The 25,225-nt window shown below is 37.1% G+C and overlaps 1 protein-coding gene across 20 annotated transcripts in view; it reads right to left on the bottom strand.

Moving 5' to 3' along the window:
- LOC101888529 (cAMP-specific 3',5'-cyclic phosphodiesterase) overlaps positions 1-25,225 on the bottom strand; it is a 668,201-nt gene that overhangs the window by 263,112 nt on the left and 379,864 nt on the right. The window contains exons 1-2 of one of the 20 annotated variants that reach the window (XM_059121830.1): positions 14,321-14,831; positions 4,802-5,295 (exon numbers count right to left, since the gene is read on the bottom strand). The exons of 10 other annotated variants lie outside the window; for them this stretch is intronic. The gene's annotated coding sequence lies outside the window, so the exon portion shown is untranslated. Of the gene's footprint in view, positions 1-4,801; positions 5,349-14,320; positions 14,832-25,225 lie in introns of those variants that run through there. 9 more of the 20 variants (XM_059121831.1, XM_059121829.1, XM_059121833.1 and 6 more) reach the window with 9 other exon arrangements.

The raw sequence follows: 25,225 nt of genomic DNA, 5'->3' as shown, positions 1-25,225 counted from the left end.
ATCTCTTGGATTTTATGAGACAGGACAATGCAAAATGTATCAATGTGAGGATGAGAGTTCCTTCTTCTGAAATAAGTCAATAAAATTGAAAAATACTTTATCGGATTGTGAGGATATAACCTTAATTGTGAGTTGGTGATCAGTAAACACTAGAAGTTTTGCATATATTATCCGTAATATTTTTTTACACTTTCAAGAGACTTTTAAGGCAATATAGCACATAAATGAAACGATAGGGATCTCTAGATCTAAAATCAACTTATTTTATTAAGATATACTGGTTACTTCATAAAAATATACCGGTTACTTACTCTGATAGAGTCAGTGCTTCCGACTATGTAAATATTAAATAATTCTTTTTTTTTTTTTTGTTTTTTTTTTTTTTTTTTTTTTTTTTTTTGAAGCTCTGTCTTCCTAATATCATACTATGCTAACATGTGGAAGATATAAAAAATTCATCCCAACCGATCTCGCAACTATTTCTTACTTGTTCCGTTTTTTTTCGGTTAATTTATTCTTTTTGCCAATTCAACTAAAACACTTGACAATAAATTAATTTAAATTGAATTCAGACTATTGTGGAGATTTGTTTTTTTATTTTTTTCTCTTAATGAAATTAAATTGGAACCCGCAAAGAAGTCGAGCAACAAGAAGAGCAAAAAAACTAATAGAATTCACATTAAACGATCTAAAGCTGAACCCCTTTTCACAAGAGCAGTCATCTATGATGACGACAAGTGGCGCAAGCATCCAGTTCGCATGGCAGTATCACTGATGCCAACTAGTTGGTCATTCATTGGCTAGCCAAGACCGATGAAAAAAAAAAAACTGGATGCTTGGCATTAAAACAGAATAGCTGATTGCATTTTAGATTAATGCGATTATTTATTCACCATATAAGCTGATTATAATGCAAAAAAAAACGAAGTGGCGAAGTGAACGAGAACATATTTCGACAAGTCCGTTAAAGATATGCAGACTTGAAATATAAAACGAAAAAAAAAAGAGTCCAAAAATTGGACCAAAGTTATTTGTGTGTTTGAAATTCTGTAACTCGAGAATGCGATCAATAAAATGGAAATTTATTGCAATTGGAGATTTAATTGCCATAAATCAAATGTTAAGTCAAGTGCCAAGTGAAATGTCAATAAAAATGGAATTAAGAGCATTTAAATGAAACAAATTTTAGCAATTACGAATTGTTGTGACAGCCTATTTGTAGCTTTAGATTGGTTTTCTAAAATGTTGAAACATTTTCAAATCAAGTTTAGAATATTATGGTAGAGAGTACTAGTGAGGTCGGTCTGAAAAGGGTCACAAGGAAACCAGTAAACGACAGTCTTCAAGTCAAAACGGTACGGACAGGACATTTTCTCAGTCCATCAACCTAGATAACCTATGTGTAGCAGTCAGCGATAAAGCTGAGTCGAAAGGTAAAATCAGCGAAAGTCGAAAATTTTTCTTCTCCCAGGTGAAGAGAGATAAAAGAAATTCGAGAGATTTGGAAGAAATGCCGAAAAAGGCGAGGTCGTTCTGGAATGGGTCACAAGAAAATCATCATACCACAGCCTTCAAAGTAAAGCTGTAGGAAAAGGAAATTTTTCCCAGATCTAGCCAGATAAACTATGTGCAGCAGTCAGTGCCAAAGCTAAGACGGAAGGTTAAATCAGCAAAAATCGATGGTTTCTCATCGAAGGCCGTCTGAAGAAAATAGTATTTTTTTTAAGTAGGAAGATCCTAAAAAGTGGCAATTTGACAATGACAGCATTTACAAAGCAGTAAAGACCATCTGCTGTGAAAACGAGGAGTCTAAAGATTTACCCGTCACCACATTAATCTGGCGGTGAGGGACAAAAAAAGTTGAGGAGATTTGGAAGAAATGCCAAAAAAAGGCGAGTTCGTCCTGGAATGGGTCACAAGGAAACCATTAAACCACAGCCTTCAAAGCAAGGTGGTAGGAAAGCCACATAAACTAACGGTCAGCGACAAAGCAGAGCCAAAAGGTTAAATCAGCGAAAATCGATGGTTTCTCATCGAAGGCCGTCTGAAGGAAATATGATTTTTTGAGTAAGGAGATCCTAAAAGGTTGCAGTTTGATAATGCCATCCTTTACAAAAGCAGTGACGGTCATTTGCTGTGAAAACGAGGAGTCTAAGGATTTCCCCGTGACTATCATCAAAAGGAAATCTCTGCAGAAAGATATTGTCGATATGGGTGTCAAATTTTTGGCAAACAGAACTCCCAACCTCCAGACGTACAAGTGGCGATTAGTCAGTCCAAGCTTGGAGGTTAGTGGTAAACTATACTTTGGCTCAGAATGTATCCGGTTCCGTCTCATGCCCTTGCAGTAGGAGAAAGGAAGCAGCAGCTTCTTAGCATCATGCAGATTAAACAGTATCACTGCAAAGGCTAGCCCCTTAGTGATACAGACTTAGACATGACCCTAGTCCAGGAACCTTATGTATGTATACAAATAATGTAACTAAACTTGGAAGTGCCACTTATGCCACATCTTACGAAGATAAGATAAGGACATGTATAGTAGCTAAGAAAAACTTAATCTTCAAAAGTAATTCAAGCGGATGAGATATCGCGGCGGTGAGAATTAGGACTCACTTTGGTCAAGTCATACTCTTCATATGCCGAATATTCCGACCTGCCATGGCAAGAAGTAGTGATATCTAGTCCTGGAGCCTTATATCTATGGATATATGGTGACCGACATCACTTATGCCACCTCTAATGGAGATATGGTTAGGACATGTATCGTTGATAAGAAAAAAACATAAACTTATTCTTCCTAAGTAATTTCAGATCAGAGGAGATATCACGGGGGGTGAGAATGGAGACTCACTCTGGTCATATCCCGAATAATCCGATCTGCCAGACCAAGATGTACAAAAACTGCTCGTGAAGGTGGGAAGCATAGTGCATAACGTAGTTGCTTGTGATGAGGGCCAACCAGACCAAACAACGTACGGACGGGGAAGCCTAAAAAGGTAGCCTTCAGCAAATATAACCCAGAGAACCAAACTGTCGGAAGAAACTGCCGACTTCCTATGAGAATTCGATCAGATTCTTGACCGAAAATTATATGGAGTTTAACGTATTGTCGGACCGAAGGGTTAGATGAAAGTGTGAAGTTTGAGTCTACTTTCGAACCGAATTCGCATGGATGAAAGTATACAGCACAAGGTGGTCAGGGTATTATATCTTTATGCATTTGTTTGTATCAGGCAAAAGGAAACGAGATAGACCCCTAGTTCCTTTTGATGATCTGCATAGAATCACATTCTGAGTCGATTTATGCATGTCCGTCCGTCCGTCCGTCCGTTTGTCTATCCATGTATTTTTGTAAACAAAGTACATGTCGCATTTATTGCCCGGACCAGATGAAATTTTGCACAAGTCATTTTTTTGATCCAAAGACGAACCCTATTGAAATTGGAGATAATCGGTCCAAATTTTGATATAGCATCCACATACATCTTCGTCCGATTAGCATTTTATTGTGCACCAAACATGTAATATCAGCCCGAATAGTATAGAATTTTGCACGTACGATCAGATTGGACCTGAAAATAAGTATGCCAAATTTGATCGAAATCGGTTCAGATATAGCTATAACTCCCATACATATTGTTCATCCGATTTGTTATTTTTGTCCTCCGCAGCCGTAATATGCACTCTCTAACAACAATATTTGGGGAAATATATCAAATACAGCACAGAAATACATTTGCTAACTTTTATCGAATTCGGTTTAGATTTGGATATAGCTCCCACATATAACTTCGTCCGATTTACCTTTTATTTTTGCACCAAACTTTTAATATTTGTCCAAATGGGATGGAATTTGGCACTTACGACCGAATTGAGTCTAGAAGCTAGTATGTCAAATTTGGTGAAGATCGGTTCAGATATAGCTACAGCTCCCATATATACTGTCCACTCCGTAACAACGATATTTAGGGAAATATATCAAATACAGCTCAGAAATATCTTTGGTAAATTTTATCGAGATCGGTTGCGATTTGGATATAGCTTCCATATATATTTTTATCCGATTTCAAATTAATTGTGCGCCAAATGGGCAATACAGGTCTGAATTTAAAAGATACAAATGCTTCGGCATCTTTAGTACTTTGAGTTATAATCATAGCGTGTATGATTGAATTCTCCCCTAAAAAAAATTTAATTGTTATGTGGAGCTCTACTAAAATACCACTTCGAAAGGGTATCATAAAGTCGGCCCCGCCCAACTTTAAGACTTTCTTTACTGGTTTTAAAATTGTAACAGATTTTTTTAAGGATTTTATTTTTTTTGAAAATTTCCATATTTGTTGCAAATGGTGGAGGGTATTCCAAGTTCGGCCCGGCCGAACTTACTGTTAACTCTACTTAACCTGTTAACTCTATTTTCAATATCTACTGTATTTTCCCCCCGATTATTGAAAAAATTGAAATTTGTGGATGACTCGTGGATTGACTCCGATCTACAGACTCTTAATCTGTTAGCCATCACCCACTTCTCAAACTGTTTAGGTGCGACAGATGGTCTATTACACGAATACAATGGGACCAAGGATCTAATTTTCGGAGGTTCTTCCTGGTGTAGGGTTGATTTTTTAATCTTCGGTGAACACTGGTTGTATACACAGGTCTATAAAAATATACACAACTTTTGTTTTGAGACATTTTTTTTTCTAAATTACTGTAAAAAAAATATTCCCGCCCACAAAGTTGAAAAAAAGTAAATAATTCCAGTAAAGAAAAAAGAACCAAAAAATATTCAACATACCACATTTGTAAGATGTTTGATGATATCCGGTAGCTACAATGGCTTAGCATTGATGCTTAGTTGGATTTGGTTCTCGATTTCTGCAGCAATAGTTGATTGGGTTCCTAGTCTTGGATACACATTTGTAGCTACTCTTGAATGCTGCTATTCACAATCTATGTTTTGTATTAAAAAAAAAATTCAATATTTTTTTTCTTAAATTTCTTTTTTTTTGTAATTTTTTCTCACAACCTTACGATACACAAACTCTAGTTTAACTTTTCACAAATTACTGATGAACGAAAAAAAAAACATTTTTTTTTTTTGATTATTTTTCTTTCCAATTTGTATTTTTTTATTTTGATATATCCATAGAGAGCTATGCGTTAACGCCCGTTTCAATTTTGTGTTTTTTTTCGCTATTATTTTTCTTCTATTTTTGTTTGAGAAATTCGCGTGCCTTTTTTATTTGCTGCGCCTGATGCTCTTGATTGGGGGGATCTAAAATAATTTCACTAGATTTTCATGGGTTTTGTAGTTGTTGTACGCGGCTATATTTGTAGCTGGTCTGTATGTATGTACATTGATGACGACAATCATTTGTTTAGTTTGAGAAAAAATAACAACAAAACAACACAGAGAAAACCAACAACAACAATAGAGTAGGTGAAAATTCAATTTAATTTGATTTGATTTGCGTTTACATTACGTCTTTGCGAACAAATGCACAAATTATTATTTTTTGTTTTTTGTTGTTGTTATGGCGCTTTTTCTTTCTATTTCTTATTCTAAAATAATGTGGAGAGAGAGAGGGAGAGTGGGCTGGCTGTTGGAGGTGTAGTAGTATAAGGTGTTAAAGGTGGGAAAGTGATTTAATTGACAGATGAAACCGAACCGACGAGATGTTATCTTGAAAGCTGGAAAAACAGCACAACACAACATGACAGAACAAACCAAACAAATTTTCCAATTTGATGGCGGTCGGAAGAAACCTGGCAAGGAGGGAGGGAAGGAAAATAAGATGAAATTTTTTTAAATTAATGTGGGCGCATGAGTTTGAATATTTGTTTTTGGGGGTATCGGTGCCCCGTGAAAGGAATTGGGAAAATGACGATTAGGTTCTCGCCTACTTGAAATTTCCAAGAAGGCTTCTTTGAGTACTGAAAAAGTAGTCCCTAAAAAAAGGAAGTTTAAGTCAGGTTTGGCGAATGATGTATACCAACAGCCAATGTTCGATTATTTAAATATATTTTGACTTACATTATGAGTATTCACAAATTTTTACCCTTTATGGAGAAAATACCGAAGGAGGGGACCAATATTATCTACATCTCATCTGAACTAACTCTCATGTAAATATTGCAAAGTGCCTGATTTGGACTATATCGACTACTTTCCGAACTTTATATGAGATATGTGATAATTTTTGGAACATTTTTAGAAAATGCTGAAATATGAGTGAGTTACCAGGTATGGGGGACCGAAGTGTTCCACTTCATCCAGTATTGATATAAATATTAGGATGTGCAAAATTTAAAGAAAATCGAACACTTTTTTGTACCAAATTTATGGAAATACTTGTTCATGAAAATGTAAGCTTTTTGTGGGGGAGGAGTGGGCTGATAAATTCCGTGACAATTCATTTGAGAGAAATATTTAGATATACCTAATTGTAAGGAGCCGCTGACCTTTTCAGCATGTTATGAGAGATATAAGTATTGAACATTGTAACCATATGTGGGGGAGGTACTAGAACACAAATCACACCAGATCTTGCTTTAGTAAAAATATTGAGATGTGTGAAATTTGTAGAAAATCGAAGGCTTATATCTCATTTTATGCTCGTTTGTGTTATCCAAAATTTTGAGACTTTGTGGGGGAGGTACCAGTCGCGGTGGACCGATATATCCCATCTTCACATCAGATCTTATGTTAATAGAAATATTGAGATGAGCCGAGTTGGAAAAAAATTGGATGCTCATTTCGGGTTTTAGAGCTTCATGACAATTCAAAATTTTGACACGTTGTGGGAGAGGTACCAGAAGGATTGGACCCATATACCTTATATTTACACCAGATCTTTTGATAATAAAAATATTGAGATATGTGAAATTTGAAGAGAATCGTGTGCTTCTTTCGCATATTATGAGCTTCATATTTATTTAAAATTTTGATTCTTTGTGAGGGAGGTAGCAAAAGGGGTGGACCGACATATTCAACCTTTATACCAAATCTTTTATTAGTAAAAATAATGCGATGTGTGAAATTTGAAGAGAATCGCAAGCTTATTTGATATGTTATAAGCGATAAAAAATATTCAAAATTTCGACCCGTTGTGGAGGAGGTGCCAGAAGGAGTGGTTCAATGTATTTCATCTTCACACCACATCTTTTGCTGGCCAAAATTAACTGATGTGTGATATTTGAACTGATTTGGGTGCTTATTTCGCATATTATGAGCATTTTAGTTATTCAAAATGTTGACCCTTTGTGAGGGAGGTACAGGAAGGAGTGGTCCGATATATACCATCTTCGCAACAAATCTTTTGCTAGTAGAAATCTGGAGATGTTTGGAATTTGAAGACAATCGGACTCTTATTTCACATTATATTAAAACTGAGATTATTCCAAATTTTGACTCCTTTTTAGAAAGGTACTAGAAGGAGTGGTCCAATATAGTTCATCTTCACACCAAATCTTTTTCTGGCCAAAATTAAGGGATATGTGATATTAGAACTGAATCGGGTTCTTATTTCGCATATTATGAGCGCTTAAGTTATTAAAAATTTTGACCCTTTGTGAGGGAGTTACTAGAAGCAGTGTTCCGATATATACTATTTTCACAAAAAATCCTTTTCAAGTAGAAATATGAAGATGTGTAAAATTTGAAGAAAATCAGATGCTTATTTCATATTTTCTGAGAGATAAAAAATATTCAAAATTTTGACCCGTTGTGAGGGAGGTACCAGAAGGAGTAGGCCGATATATTCAACCCTTACACCAGATCTTTTATTAGTAAAAATAATGCGATGTGTGAAATTTGAACAGAATTGGGTGCTTATTTTATATTTTATGAGAGATAAAAGTATTTCAAATTTTGACCCGTTGGGGGGAAGTTCTCGAAGGAGACGTCCGATATCCACAATATTTACACTAGTTCCTTTGATAGTGAAAATATTAGGATTCGCGTTTTATGAGCTATATATTTATTAAAAATGTTGACAGGTTAGGGGGAGGTGCCTGAAGGAGTGGACCGATATATCACATCTTCACACAAGATCTTGTGTTGATAGAAATATAAATATTTCCGAAATTTGAAGACAATCGGACTCTTATTTTATTTTTTATAAGAGCTAAGTTTATTCAAATTTTTGACCAGTTGTGGGGGAGGTACCAGAAGGAGTGGAGCGATATATCCTATCTTGACACCAGATCTTGTGTTAATAAAAATACAGGGACGTGTGAAATTTGAAGACAACCGTAGTTTTATTTAAAATTTTACAAGAGTTATAATTATTCCAAATTTTGACCCTTTTGTGGGGGAGGTACTCGATGAAGTGGACTTATATTGTCCATTTTCGTACCGCATCTAGCATTGACAATAATATTTAGATTTGCAAAGTTTGAACAAAATCGAATGATCCTTTTGCCTTTCTGTGGAGCAAAATATTGTCTTTGAAAATTTAGAGATTTTGAGCGGGGAGGTACCAGAAGGAGTGGGCCGTTGTTGCCCATCTCCGATCTCGATATTAATTTGATAATAATATCAAGGTGTACCAAATTTGGACCAAATCGGATGCTCATTTGGAGAGTTATTGTGCGCACCAAGCCGCCAGACAGACGAACGGACGGACGAACCTCCCTAGATCGAATCCAAATGCCCTAAAACGAATTTGGTCTACAGAGACCTAGGGTCTAAAACCGTAATTCCGATGAGACACGTTTTGGGCGTATCAAATGATACATACCCTCTGTAGCCTTTATTACATCCTCTATGGATATAATAACGTAGCTTACAGCAGGATACGTCACCTACTCTGTTTGGACTTGATCGCCATGTTGGTTTGGGGAGCTGAACAAAATCTCAAATTCCTGTCTTTCTCGTGATCAAACCCCCGGTGAAACTTCAAATTGAAGCTAAAAACGGCACCTACTATCGGTCTAGATCCGAAGAACTAAGAACAATTGTCACCCTAGTTTCAAAGAAGTTCGCTCCCAAACAGATACCGGGACTGGCGGGTCACACTCCCATACACATTTAGGGTATCTGATGTACCCACCTAATGTCCAAAATACACCAGACAACGGCACAAATTACTCGAACGGGTTTGGACTTGATCGCCACGTTGGATTGGGGGAACGAGAAGACATCTCAAAATCTTCTCTCCCTCTCTCTCTGAGTTGGATTGGGAGAGCGAGACAACATCTAAAATTCTTCTCTATCTCTCTGGGTCAAATTCCCGGTTGATGATGCAACTTCACATCTAAGCTCAAATTAGCACCAATTGTCGGTCAACATCCGAAGAACTAGGAACAACTGCAACCCTGAATTCAAAAAAAAGGAGCAACTGTTGCCTTATCTTCAAAAAATTATGTCTGTGGCATAAACTCGTGGGCGAAAAAACTACAGATCGCCAACGAATGCCCATGTAGGGTACCTCCAGTATCCACCTGATGTCCATAATACAGCAGAATGCGGCACCAACTTTTTGCACGAGTTTAGAGTTGATCGTCACGTTGGTTTGGAGTGAAACAAAAACTCAAATTCCTCTCTGTCTCTTTTTCTCTGTGGATCAAATGACCGGTTGATAATGCAACTTTACAGATAAGCTCAAAATAGCACCAACAGTCCATCTAGGTCCGAAAAACTAGGAGCAACCCTAGTTTCAAAATATTATGTCCATGGTACAACCTCGTAGGTGGAAGTACTATAAGTTCGGGCTTAACTCTAGTTCAGTTAGAACTATCGGATTTTTTTGAAATTTTTACCAGAAGTAGGTAATTGTACCCTGAGTACGGAAACGTATGTTTTTCATAGGACGGACGTTGTTCATATGGACGGACACGGTTATTTGACCCGAAAATCTGGGTCCAAGACCCCAGTTAGACCTGGATCTACAAAAGCTATATTTATAATATATAAATATATGATTTGAAAGCTTATGCATATAACTTGCCTTCTCGAGAGTTTTTACTGAACTGGAGTTGTTCCCAAGTTCGCCCTGAAACTGATGCGAAAACTTTTGACCCACATCCCCATGGTAGGGTATCTCAATTACCCACCTAATATCTCAAATATTACCCCCCCTCCCATTCATCATCTCATTTCCCCGCTGAATTTCCTTATATATATTTATTAGCCATGTTATTGCTGTTCTTGTTGTTTGTAGGTTTCATGATGATGTTGCTCTTCAAGGTATTTGGGAGATTAGTTGTTAACAGTGGTGTTGTTGGTGTTGTAGCTGGCTCCTGTTTTCAAATGGAAATTTATAGGTTTGTATGTATGCGTACGTACTTGGTGCGTTTGTGTGTATATACGAGTACTACTACTACCATCACGGATTTAGTTTTCATGGCAACATATTATTTTATAGACTTTTCTTTCAACAGCTCTCGACATCCAAATGAAATGAAATTTAACGTAAATACAAAAATATATGTATGTATGTATGTACAATACAGAAGCAAGAAAAAAATGATTGTTTTTTGCACGAAGTGCTGGCAGACGGAAGGATGAGAAGAGGGGTGTTCAAGGTGGAGCGGCTGAAAGTTAGAGTGTTTGAAATTGAATGTTTTGGATTGATATTATATCACTCAAACACTAGTTTACAGGACCCCCAGCAAATAATAAGATAAAAATACGAAGCTTAACAAATAATCATTGGGGAGGATCTTTGAAGGAAACTTAATTGGAGAGGCCGGCTCCAAGAAAAGAGCCAATAAAGTTCACAAATGCTGGACAACGTGTAAAAAGGGTTATAGACTCAAAATGGGGTTTCATCCAAAGATGAAACGTTGGCTATCTAAAAGCGTAATTAGACCTTTCCTAGACATCATACATCCATATTCGATACATTGTCCCCCCTTCTCCAGCATTCCAATTAATCACATTAATTGGCCTCTCAGTCGAGATCAATGGGGAAATCTTCCCAGTCTCTCTCTCTTAGGAGTCACATTTGCCTAGTTTGGATTATTCGATACTAAGGTTACCCCAAGGCATATTCGATACATTGTCCCCCCTTCTCCAGCATTCCAATTAATCACATTAATTGGCCTCTCAGTCGAGATCAATGGGGAAATCTTCCCAGTCTCTCTCTCTTAGAAGTCACATTTGCCTAGTTTAGATTATAGGGGAGAGTTTACGCTCTCTTCTGCAATTTCTCCTAAAAACCGTATTCGCTCAGTTCGAATGCAGAGAGACACTTCGCAATGCTGCGGTCATCGGTACTGGTCAGGACCTAGCTCTGCTATTAAGCTCATTTGCAACTTCACTTGTTCTATCGCTCTCGCTGAGAGCAGACGCAAAAGCTACAGTCTTGTTGGACTGGGACTTTTTAATTGAAGGACCCTATACCATAACCTCTTCTCGCGAACATAGCACAATCCTTCAAGCGGAGATCCGGCCGATTGCAGAGTGTCTGAACTGGCTTAATGCCAAGACGAACCTGGCTACCGTTAACGTCCTAATGTACCGTAAGATCGCAATAAAAGCCATACATCCAAAACAGTAAAATCATAAAATGTATGCACAACAGGCCCATACTGGCTTAAGAGTATCTCCACAAGGACATGTAGCACTCCTTCACCCATTTTTTTCAATCTAGCACCTGCCTTCGACTTTCAAGTAAGTTCTCGACGTCCTTGTCTATTTCTAACTTAAGAACCATCCCGTTGTGAAAGTAAGACCCAACATTTTGCTTCTCAGCAGGCTTCAGGATCTCATTCAACTCCATTATATGAGGTACAATCCCCGCTGAAGCAACCATCTCGCATAGGATCATCGAGACAGGCACAGCGGCGACTTTGCTGCCTTCCCAAAGGGTTTCAAGGCCATTAACTGCGGAGGTTAGGAAATTTATCTATTCTTTATTCTCGTAGGTAATGACCCTGGCAATAGCTTTCGCTGTGAATGACTTTGCCCTGTCCTCTTGCTTCTCCGTTGTAGCAGGAGTTGCGTTGATAAGTCAACTGGATGGACTCGGCAGAGACAATTTCGAGGTTTTAGTAGGCTTTGATTTCTTTTTATTCCTCACAGTCTTTTTAGTGGTCCGCGGTTCCCAAGCCTTACCCTCGCTTCTTTGCTACAATTTTCTTTTGATGGCACTTTTCTAAGCGTGCGAGCAGGGGTTTCCCACATTCTTCGCCTGTTTTTGAGGTGTCGATTGGTCTCACTACTATTCTGCATGTGGGGTTCCTGTTTTTCGGTAGTTCCCCTAATGTTGCGTTAGGATATGTCCTCTCGAACTTTCCAACGAACTGTAGGTTCGTCCTGATAAGCTGTAGATTCTTATCAGTGAGCTTTGATGGCTTCCCATCAACATTAGGGGCTTCTTTGCAACAATTTCCTTCCTTTCCAGGCGAGCGAGCAGGGATTTCCCGCGCTCCTCGCCTGTTTTTGAGGTCTCGACTAGTTTTACTATTGTTCTGCATATGGAGACCCTATATTGCGTTAGAATACGTCCTCTCGAAATTTCTAAAGAACTTCAGGTTCGTTCTAATAAGCTGTTGGGCATTATCTGTGAGCTTAGAAAGATTCACATCAACATATCGACTGCAGTAGTTTACTACCCACCGGTATGCCTTTTTATCAACCCCTGACCCAAGTCCTCGACTACCCTGGTATTAATGTCCTTGTCTCGTTAAACAGGGAACTTTCCCAAAAGTCTATCCCTTAATATTCCGGTAGGATACGTCCTCTCGAACTTTCTAATATACTTCAGATTCTTCCTGATAAGCTGCAGTATTTTATCAGTGAGCTTAGATGGTTTCCTATCGACTACAGTCGAGTACTGCTCGCCGTTATGCCTATTTATCAACCCCTGACTAGAGATCGAGTCCAGGACTACCCTGGTACCTACGTCGTCGTCAGGCAGGGAGTTTTCACAGAAGTCTGTAGAGATACTGTACTGGCTCATCCTAAATAGACCCATATTCGCAATGATCTGGCGGATTGTTTGTTGTTGTCTTGTAAATAGCTGTTGTCAACAAAGTCAAGAGTCAGATCATTGTCTTCACTCTGGCTTTTCGTCCGCTTCGTCCTGCTAGTAGCAGCAGACGATACGGAATCGCTGCCCTAGTCAGATCTCACGGTGATTTTTATTGAAGCATTGTAGACAGAGGTTGTCAATGGCCTTCGTACCACATGTCATAGCCTTCATACCACATGGTAAGGACTCGGCAACTAAATCTAATATTTCTTGTGGCGCTCATGTATCAACGAAGCTTAGGGGTAACGAGATAGCGAACTCTCTCGATATTCGTTATTTTGATGATTTTAGCGACATTATTAACCGGAATTGTTTCAAATTTGGAATTTGAATTTCGTAATAAATACCACAGCCTAAGACAGAAAACTGTTTGCGCAGGTATAGCCCATCTTCGTATAGCCCCCATATAATGGTACCTACCGATATTCGCTATTAGTAGTACTACCTATGACAGAAATTGTCTGTGCAGGTCTTCGTATAGTCCTCACATAATGGCATCTCCCGATATTTTGATAATTTTAGCGACATTATTCTCCGGAATTGTTTCAAATTTAGCATTTGAATTTTGTAATGGATACTACAGCCTATTAGAGAAAATTGTCTGTGCAGGTCCACGTCTTCTTATAATATAATTTTTGCGGCATTATGCGGGAATTGTTTCAAATTCTTTCCAAATAGTGGAGGGTATTCAAAGTTCGGCTCAGCCGAACATACAGCTTTTTTACTTCTTTTTCTGTCAAGTCAACATTGCAATTTTTGGTTATTTTCATAAAGATGTTACCACCAATACAATTCTCTAATTCGATATTCTGCCTTGTTAATGAAAATTTCAAAATTATTTTGAAAATTTGCATTTTGGATTATAACCGTGTGATTTAAGGTAAACTAGTGTTGTTATTAGAGGGATGATGACGATGACGGCGATGATGATGATGATGGTGCAGGGAGAGTGAGAGAATGGCATAACAATAACGAGAGCAAGAAGAGCTGCTCGACCGAACCGTAGAGCACAGCAAAAACTTGGGGGTTAAGGGTTGTTGAGTAATTAAGTTTTCAATTTCACATATTAAAATCTTGCTGGAATTTATTTATGGCACACGAAAATAAATTTGGGATTTTTGGATATTTTTCTCCATGCTCCTCTTTCTCTCTTTCCGTTTTATTTTTATGGAAATTATACACAAAATGTATGTTTTGTTTGTTGTTGTTATTGTCTCACTAACAAAAAAGGGTTTGAGATTTGATGCTGTTTTTTTGTAATTTTTGCGGTGTTGTTTTCATTTGTTGTTGTTGTTGAAATGACATTAATATCATTTGGTTGATTGGCTCCCCACCTACTTTTCTATTGTCAAGGCATTTTTCTTTTTTGGTTACACACAAACACACATGAATTTTGTATATTGTTTTTTTTTTGCTTCTTGTTTTTCTGCGTTCTGATATATGACCGAGTGAGCGACCTACCGTCCGACACAGACCGACCGTTCTATTCCGTTCTTTTCATGTGTTCTTCATAAAGTTCTCACAACACTGTTGCTGGACGTTTTTTTTTTCTCTTCTTTCGTTTCTTCAATGCGAGACACAACGAGAATCACAGAATTTTGTTTCAATTTTTTTTTCTTATTTTTTTTTTTAACAACACAACATTTCGAATTTTTCACATGAATTGAATTTTCAGCAGCGATTTTTATTTTATTATTTTGTTTTATTCAGAGCAAGCGGCCTTGTTATTGCTTTAAATCATTATTTAATCACTTTAACAAAAATTGTGGCTAATGTTTTCATTTTTTTCTTTCGAACTAGACGACAGGGAGAGCCATACAGCAAGCAGAAGGCTTTGCACAGCACATAGAAGAAGAAAACGACGACAACGACGATGACAACGAAACATACAGAAAAGTGGAAGAAGAAGAAGAAAATGACGACGACGACGACGCGGTGGCGGACGACAACAACGACGAAACATAGCCACAACGTTGAAAAATCACACGAAGTTATGAAAATATACAAAAATTCTCATTTATACACAAACCGAGAGAAAGAGAGAGAGAGAGTGCAAAAGCAAGAGAATGAGAACAACAATTTGCTTGAGAAAATCACAACAGCATGGTATTATTTTAGGGGGGGAGAAGAAAAGGTGGGTGGGCATGCCGGCAGAGATTGAAAGCCCACGACCCTCGACGACGACGAGAGGCATGCAAACAACGTAATATTTGGGGAGGTAAAACAACACGCCTGTTCTACAACAACAACACAAACAACAAACCCAAAAAAAATATAATTTATGCCCACAGTAGTAGAGGCAGTTAGCAAACACACTAATTATTATCAACAGCAATTGCCTTACTCTTTAAAAAAGAGTAACGGTAGTGGACTCAACCATAAACAATACAAAATACCCAAAAAGAGCAGAAGAGAAAGCCCCCCAACAACACCATTTCAAGTGAGAGTAAGAGAGCAAGAGTAACAAATGTGCATGCCGCCATCAAGTCTCTGTGTGGTCAATACACAACAACAGAATCAAACAAAAAAGATAAACAAAACATGTAGTGCTCCCCCATAACCAACGGATAAATTCTGAGAGAGAGAGAGGGAGAGATAAAATGCAAAACAGAAACACAAAGAGCCCCAATGCAAGCGAGGGACACCTAATAAGAAATTTATAAATGTAAACAAAACAATTTTTTCGGCACAAAAAACACAAACAAACAAAATAGAATGAAAGGAAAGAAACAAAATAAAACTCATTAGAATAAGTCAAGGCTCTCTCTCTCTCTCTCTTCTCCATGGGGAGTAATAATAAAACCGCCTTTTCCCCCACAAATAAAACATTTGCCCTGCTTATCAGCATAATATCTCAGAGAAAAATATGACAGATGATGGGGTGGGATGGGGTGCTGGAAGTAAAGTGCTGTGAATCTGAAGTGCCCAGCAGCGCATGCTCCAGATTTTTTTGCCTCCACATTTATGTATGTTTTTTGCATTTGTTTTGATTGTTTTTATCTTATTGTTATTCTCCATAGATATTTTTTTTTGTATATTTTATTCTTGCCATTTTTTCCACATTCTTTGGATACACACACAGCCAGCCAGCCAGCCATCGAGCCTATCTCTCCGTGGTGGTTAAAAGGGAAAATGTCAAAAACAATTTTTGACAGTTTGTTCATCCCTTTCATTTGACGCTTCATTATATTCTCATTTCCATTTTTTGTTTCTGAGATGCTTTGACAACTGTCAAAGCTATCTGGGGGAGAATGTGATGCGAATGACAGTTTGCGAGGTTTTTTGTTGTGAAGTTAAAGGGTTAATCTTAGGTGGTCGTGATGGAAATGTGTTTCAGATGAAAAAAAAAAAATACTCTGTATGTTATTTTGAGGGTGAAATCGATCAGTGACTATTGAGGAGTAAAATCTAAAAAAATGTATCCAGACAATCTTTTGTGTGGACGTGGTTGATGTGGGTCCAGGTGAAAGTAATTTAATCGTTAATCCGAATAAGGCAGATCAGATGGAGAATGAGTTGACAGGGCCCTCGTCTCAGGAACAATGGAGTCCTTAAACAGGTCTGAGGGCCTTATACCACATTGGTTGAGGACTATCTGTATTTTCCCCATAATAAAGTGGGGATTATATCCGCTTCCAAAGCGAACATATTTTCCATGGGGAGAGTGACCGTTTGCTGTGGGGAAAATTGTCCAGACAGAAAAGAAGGCTTAGGTTGAGTTTAGGGACTATGCTCGGATTGACCTGCAATTTTATCACAAGGAGGTATATTTAAACTAATATTTTTCAGATAAAAAATCCCGGCAATATCCGGTTGTGAAAGCTCATGGAAATGCCCATCATACAAGTAGTTATATTATGGGGTTGTTGGAACCGGTTCCGAACAACTCTTGCAAATCATTTATTGTTATTATCAAAATGTGTTCAGCGACGAAGCGCGTTATTTGGCTCAGTGGTTGCGCTAATTAGCAGAATTATCGCTTTTGAAGTGAATATCAGCCAGAGGCATTTTAAAGGCTACAAATGCATCCAGTTTGGTGTGGTTTATTGGCTGATAGAATCATGCGACCGTACTTCTTCAAATATGCTGTGAATCGTAACGTAACTGTACTAGGTGAGCCCTAAATTCCAAAATCCAAAATTTTTGTCGCCTAAAATGCAACAGACGGATACCAGGTACCTTTAGATCTTTTGGTCTAGCCGATGCTAGATGGTTATGGTATACCCTTAAATTGCCGGTAAAGGTTCAATGTTAACTTGTTGATGATGCGTCTGAGATCAGTTGTGATTAGTGTTAACACGTTTATATCATAAAGAGATCGGAATAATGAGTGACAACAAGAAAAGACAAATATTCTTGTCATGCGCTCAAAATATCGACCAACATTTGAACAATCTCTTAAAGACATGTTGGTTGAAATGTTTGGTTGCATAAATAAAGGGTGGCCCAAAAATGCCATCTTTTTATACCCTTAGACATAGTATACCCTCTTTTGATTCGGTCAAAACGTGCTTCATAACGGCTTTAGACCCCAAATCCATTTCAGAACATTTGGGGTCGATCTAGCGATGTCCGTTCGTCCTGTTCTGTCTGGCTGGCTGGTGCGCACTATAACTCTCGGAGGGAGTATCCGATTTGATCAAAAACTTGGTACATCGTAATATTATTGTCAAACTTAGATCGAGTTCGGAGATGAGCAATATTGGTCCACTACTTCTTATATCGATATTTTCAAAAGATCAATATTTTCATAAAAGAGAATATATAATCCGATTTTGCTCCAACTTCGCAAATCCTAATATTTGCATCAGTGGTAGGTCAAGTTCGATAATGAACAATATTGGTGCACTCCATCATGTACCTCCCTCACAAAGGGTCAACATTTTGATATTTGACCAGAGATATCTCTGGTAAAATGTGATGTTATAATCTGATTGTCTTTAAATTACACACATCACAATATTTTTATAAACCTTATGTCTGTTGTGAATATGGAATATATCCTTCTGGTACCTCCACCACAAAGGGTCAAAATTTTGAATATCAATGAACCGCATAAAACTCCAAATTAACACCCGATTCAATTTAGACTTGGCACATCTTAATATTTCCATCAATACAAGATCTGTTATACAGATGGTAGACATCGGACCATTCCTTCAGGTACCTCTCCCACAAAGGGTCAAAATTTTGAATAACCAAAGCGAACATAAAATCCGAAATAGGCATCCGGTTCCCTTCATATTTCACACATCCCATTATTTCTACTAACACCAGGTATGCTGTGAAGATGGGATATATCGGTCCTCCATTTGTGGTACCTCCCCCACAAAGGGTGAAAAGTCTGAATATCCATGGAGCTAATAAAACGCGAAATTAGCATCCGATTCCATCTATATTTGGTATATCTCAATATTTCCATCGACACAGACCATTCCCTGTGGTAAATCTACAACGCACCCCCCCCCCCCCCCCCCCCCAAAAAACGTCCCAGATTTCGGAAAAAAACGCTCAAAGAAATCGAAATAAGTATCAAACCCTTTTTAAATGTCACTCATACAAACAGTTTTGCTAACACAAGATCTGCTGTGAAGATGATATAAATCTGTGAACCACTTCTGGTACCTCACCCACAAAGGGTCGCAATTTTCAATACTTTTATCTGCCATAACTTTGAGAAACAAGTCAGCGATTCTTTACAACTTGTTATATCTAAATATTTCTCTCAACCCTAAACCTGAGATGAATATGGAATTTATGACTTCGCATAAAATTGGATATAAATGTACTATTTTCTTGTCATTTTGGCCTATATTTGGTACCTCACTCACATTTTAACAATTTCTTTTAAATTATCACATATCTCATAAAATATAGTCCAATCCTGGCACGTTACAAATATTACATCGTATTTAGGTCTGATACGAAATAGTAAATATTGATCCATCCCTTCGGAACCTATGCCATAGAGGGTCAACAATTTGAATGATCATAATAGAAGTCAAAATATATTTAATTCATCGAACATTGGCTGAGGGTAACCATCTGCTGGCAAAACCGACTGATATTTTTGTAATTTGTTGTCGTAGGCTTTACTTCCCATTACGACCTTCAAATACGAAATTTGAAACAATTCCCTTGAATAATGTCGCTAAAATCATCAAAATGCCGAATATCGGGAGGTACCGTTATATGGCAGCTCTACAAAGACGTGGACCTGCATAGACAATTTTCTGTCTTAGGCTGTAGTATCCATTACGAACTTCAAATACCAAACTTGAAACAATTCCGGTAAATAATGTCGCTAAAATCATCAAAATATCGAATATCGGGAGATACAGCTACGAAGACGTGGACCTGCATAGACAATTTCTTGTCTTAGGCTGTAGTATCCATTATGGACTTCAAATTCCAAATTTGAAAGAATTCTAGTGAATAGTCTCGCTAAAATCATTAAACTACCAAATATCAGGAGATACCGTTATATGGAGGCTCTACGAAGACGTGGACAGACGGACATCGCACATAGAATTTAATGCTGATCAAGAATATATATATATATACACTGGTGGCCAAAACTAAAGCAACTAAAATCGCAAAGACAATAAATGTCCTGTAACTTTTACAAAAATAAACAAATCGTAATTATTTTTCCAGTTTTAAATGAGGGGTTTAATTTACTTTTAAGAAACTAAAAATAAAAATACAAAAATAATTTTGAACGAAAAATAATATGTGGAAAACTAAAATGACCCAATTTTTGCTTGGTCAAAACTAAAGCAACTTTTGATTTTTTATTTTAAAATAATTAAATTTTGGCTAGTAGTCGATAGCATAACCATTATTTTTGATAGCAGCTGCACACCTACGAGGCATTGAATCTATAACACGCTCAATTTGATCCTTGGGTGTGCTTTCCCAGGCACCCCGAATTCTTTAGAAAATGTTGTGCTTATTTATTTCTGAATCTCTCTTGATCTTCCTATATACAATACTCCAAAGGTTTTCTAAGGAGTTTAGGTCAGGTGATTGTGCCGGCCATAACAAAACATGAATTTTTGACTCCCGCAACCAATATTTGACAAGTTTTGAAACAAGTTTGATATCATTGTCATGCTGAAACACCCAAATCAGCCGAATATTTTACTCAGCGTAAGGGAACAACGTGATGTCCAACACATCTTTGTAAACAAACCGATCCACAACTTCCTTTATTTTATGGATAGGCCCAAGTCCATAGAAAGAAAAACAGCGCCACGCCATTTTTGACCCTCCCTCATGCTTCACTGTACCTTTGCAACACCTCGGCTTGAGTCCTTCATTTTTTGGTCTTCTCACCGTAAAATTTTTCACGTCTGAGTCTTTAATATTAAACGTAGACTCATCCCAGAAATAATGTTTTTTTCCATTGAGCTTGATTCCACTTAATATTATTGTTTCCGATAGCCTTTTTGATTTTTTCAGATATAAATGGTTTTTTGATGTCTTACGGACATGCAGACCAGCTGCCACTACTCGTCTACGCACTGATCTCGAGCTTATATCCAATGATTGCTCTCTCACCAATCCAGTTGAACTCTTAAATAGTTGTTTTTTATTTCTCTCACAATTTGTGGATCAGTACGGGCTGAAGTTCTTCACGGCCTTCATCCGTTATGGACTGTTACTACTGATCCAGTTTCAAAAAACCGACTTAGTATACAGAAATAATTATGAAATCACATAAATATTTATGAAATATTTCTCGGAAATCATTTTCTGTGATATGTTGTTTTGATAGTCACTGATAATTTGCTGTTTTATTCAGGTACTGTATTTGCTTCTAGCCATTTTTAAAATTTTTTTGGGCAGTACTTAAAAAACGAAAAGAAAAACACAAACTGTTGTAAAAAACTTCTCAAAAATGATTTATGACAAGCGAAATTGTCGAAGGAAGCAAAAAGCGATAAATATCACAGTAAAAACAACTGAAATAGCAGCAGTTATATGAATGTACAACAGAGTTGCTTTTGTTTTGTCCAAGCCAAAATCGGGTTAATTGACTTTACCAAACATTATTTCTTATATAAAAATGAATTTTGGTTTTATGTTTTTAAAAAGTGAATAATGTACCTAATTTAAAACAAGAAAAACTTTCTCATTTTCTTAATTTTTTAAAAGTTACAGGGCACTCATTCTCCTTGTAATTTCAGTTGCTTTTGTTTTGGCCACCAGTGTATATATATATATATATATATATATATATATATATATATATATATATATATATTCTGGGGACGAAAATGTGTGTGATAAACTTAACTTAATATACCCTCCATACTATGGTGGAGGGTATAAAATCCTTTGAAAAATGTCCATAACATCATCAAAATACCGGAAAAGGACAGGTACCGTTATATGTGGGGTATACGAAGATATAGATAATGTTTTGTCATAGGTTGAAGTATCCATGTGGACCTTCAAATACGAAACTTGAAACAATTCCATTGAATAATGTCGCTAAAATCATCAAAACGCCGAATATCGGGAGGTATAGGCACCTGGAACTGCGTAAGTAATTTTTTGTCACAGGATGTAGTACTCAGTAAAAATCTCAAATACAAAACTTGGAATAATTCTGGGGAATAATGTCGCTAAAATCATCAAAAAAACCTGCCTACCTACACATGTGTGCAAAATTTTAGCCTTCTATCTCAATTCGTTCGGAAGATAGCGGGATTACAACAGTATTGGGATTATTCTAAACTCGTAGCATAGCAATACTTCCATCCAACTTAAATTAAGCTTATCTCTCTGAGATTTCCCACCAATTAGTATTAGTATTCTAGAAACGGACAAAACAGTAATCATAAATAAAAATTTATGCAAATTTATTAACTTGAAGACGACCCCTAAACCCAAGTGATTATCGTTTGTGATTTTTCGTTTTTTTTTTCCTTGGAATAACACCATGCATTGTTCCAAGCGGATAATAAATTATTTGCCATGTACCTACCTATTGAATGAGTGGCATGGCATGGAGAATGGATGAGATAAAATTTTCTCAATGCATTTGTGGAGATTTATATCAGCATCACACGACCAGATGTGGATACACGAAAACGACCTGCCTTAAATTATAAAGGAGCGGAAAAAGTAGCTACAACACCTAAAATGGGTGGTGGGGATGGGAGAGTCTATGGTCAAACAAGTAGAGAAATGGAGAGTGAGAAAGAGGAAATATCAGCAAAGTTTTTTTTTATAGAGAAGTAGTAGTTGAGAGGGAGAGAAAAAAAGTTCTTTAGTGGGTTTGTTAAATAATTCAAAGAGAGCAAGTATGAAGGAGAGAGAGCGAGAGAATACATAAAACACTCCATCATTGATGTTATTGCACTTTGTGAGTGAAGAACACCTTGTGTGTGTGTGTGTTGGGGTTTGTCTTGTCTGTTTATTTGCGGACTACCAAGTGGGCCAGGGGCAAAAATAAACAACACCCATTGAAGCCTAAAGATAAAAATAAGCATAAACTGAAATCAAGCAAAATAATGGACTTGGTACTTTTTACGTCAACACAAGTTTAAATTTGGAGAATTTTCAGGGAACGAGGAAGAGAGAGAGAGAGATATATATTAAAATATAAACTTCGGAGCAGAATTTTTATTTTTTCAAAATAGATATGATGATAGCAAGTAATGTGGGGAGCTACACCATTGTCAGTTGGGCAATTTTTAGCGATAATAAATCTACTAAAAAAAAAACAAATAAATTATAAACACCTTTTAACTTGGCCTGCTATGGCTTAAGTGTAATAAATTGTTGGAGACAAAAAAACGACAAAATAAAGATCCCTAAAAAAGTGAAATATTTTTTTTTGTTTGGTTATTATTGTTGAAAGTCAGGTATTTATGGCGCCATGCCGCATTAACCAGTTTGTGTTTTAAAATAACAATAAAATGAATGAGTTTTTTTTAGGGGGACGACGAGGTAGTAAAAATAAGGCAAATAATTATTATTTAAAAATTAAACAAGCGACACAAATAATTTTTGTTTTGAAATAATTCAAAGGTTTCAAGTCACCAGAATATTGATGTGCCATTTACAGTACAGATGATTGGAGGAAAGGTTGAGGAGCTGGAAAATTTCTCTGCACCAAATACTTTCTACATAGTTTGAGTGCGCGGGAGGCCCTGGAAAAATCTAACAATTAAAAATAAATATTCAAAAATTATCAATTATTTAGCTGCCATAAAATACAGCATGTGGACAATTTGGTGATCTTGTGCGCTGCCGCATACGAAAATATGTGAGATATTGAAGTTTATGACCCACACACACACAGATATCGATGCGCTCAGTAGGTACGCAAGTCCACTTGAAGGAAATGACAAGCAGCCCTGCAATGTTCTCCATCCTGTATTAGAATAGACACGAATAATTATGTGGCTGCGATTAGGTTAAGTTTTAGTAGTAGTATTGAAGGAACATATTTTTCTTCATGGATATTCAAAATTTTGACCCTTTGTGGGGGTGGTAACAGAAGGAGTGGACCGATATATCTCATCTTCATAGCAGATCTTGTGTTAGTAGAAATAATGAAACATGAAGAGAATCGGATGCTCTTTTCCGATTTGATGATCCTTTTGGTTATCCAAAACTATAGGGAGGTTCAAAAAGGATAGCCCAACCTCTACCATCTTTAGAACAGATCTTGATGGAAATATTGAGCTGTGCCAAATCGGAATGGGATACGATGTTAATTTCGCGTTTTATGAGCTTTATGAATATTCAAAATTTTGACCCTTTGTGGAGGAGGTACCAGAAGGAGTGGACCGATATCAGCAGAAATTGTGTTAGTGGAAATAATGGGATGTGTGAAATATGAAGAGAATCGGATGTTAATTTTGGTTATTCACAACTTAGACTCTTTATGGGGAAGGTACCAGAAGGAATGTCCGGATCACTACCATCTTATTAACAGATCTTGTGTTGATAGAAATATTGAGATGTACCAAGGCTGAATGGAATCGGGTGGTAATTTCGCGTTTTAAGAGCTTCATGGATATTCAAAATTTTAATCCTTTGTGGGGGTGGTACCAGAAAGAATGGTACGATCTGTACACTCTTTACAACAGATCTTGTGCTTATGGAAATATTGAGATGTATCAAGTCTCAATGGAAGCGGATGATAATTTCGCGTTTTATGAGCTTCATGATTATTAAAAACGTTGACCCTTTGTGGGGAGGTACCAGAACGAGTGAACCGATATATCCCATCTTCACAGCAGATCTTGCGTTGATAGAAATATTGAGATTTACCACGTTTCAAAATAATCGGATGCTTATTTCGGATTTAATGATCTTATTGGTTATTCAAAACTTTGACCCTTTGTGGGAGAGGTACCAGAAGGAATGGTCCGATCTCTACCAACTTTATAACAGATCTTGTGTTGATGGAAATATTCAGATGCACCAAGTCTGAATGGAATCGGATTTTAATTTCGCGATTTATGATGTTCATTGATATTCAAAATTTGGACCCTTTGTGGGAGAGGTACCACAAGTAGTGGACCAATATGTCCCGTCTTCACAGTAGATCTTTTGTGATAGCAGAAATAATGGGATGCGTGAAATATGAAGAGAATCGGATGCTTATTTCGGATTTTATGATCGTTTTGGTTATTCCACACTATGGCCCTTTGTGGGAGAGGTACCACAAGGAATGGTCCGATCTCTACCAACTTTATAACAGATCTTGTGTTGATGGGAATATTGCGATGTACCAAGTCTGAATGGAATCGAATTTTAGTTTCGCGTTTTATGAGCTTCATATTCCAAATGTTTACCCCTTGTGGGGGAGATACCAAAAGGAGTAGACCGATACATTCCATCTTCACACCCGACCTTCGGTTAAAAAAAAAAGAAGTATTGGGATGTGTATAATTTGAAGACAATCGGACTCTTACATCACATTTTATAAGAGCGACAATTGTTCAACATTTTGGCCCTTTGTGGGGTAGATACTTGATGGAGTGAACCGATATTGTCCATTTTCCCACCTGACCTAGAAGTGATGCTAATTTTAGTTTTTGCAAAGTTAGAGAAAAATCGGATTATCGTTTCTCTTTCTGTGCAGAATTTTATTTTTTAATTTCGACCTTTTGTGGGGGAGGTACCAGAAGGAGTGGACCGATATATTCCATTTTCACAGCATATCTTGGGATAATAAAAATATTATGATGTGTGTAACTTAAATACAATCG

This window comes from Musca domestica, unplaced genomic scaffold (genome assembly GCF_030504385.1).
Source record: "Musca domestica strain aabys unplaced genomic scaffold, Musca_domestica.polishedcontigs.V.1.1 2, whole genome shotgun sequence".
Taxonomy (NCBI): domain Eukaryota; kingdom Metazoa; phylum Arthropoda; class Insecta; order Diptera; family Muscidae; genus Musca; species Musca domestica.
This window is presented reverse-complemented; position numbering and strand designations above follow the sequence as displayed.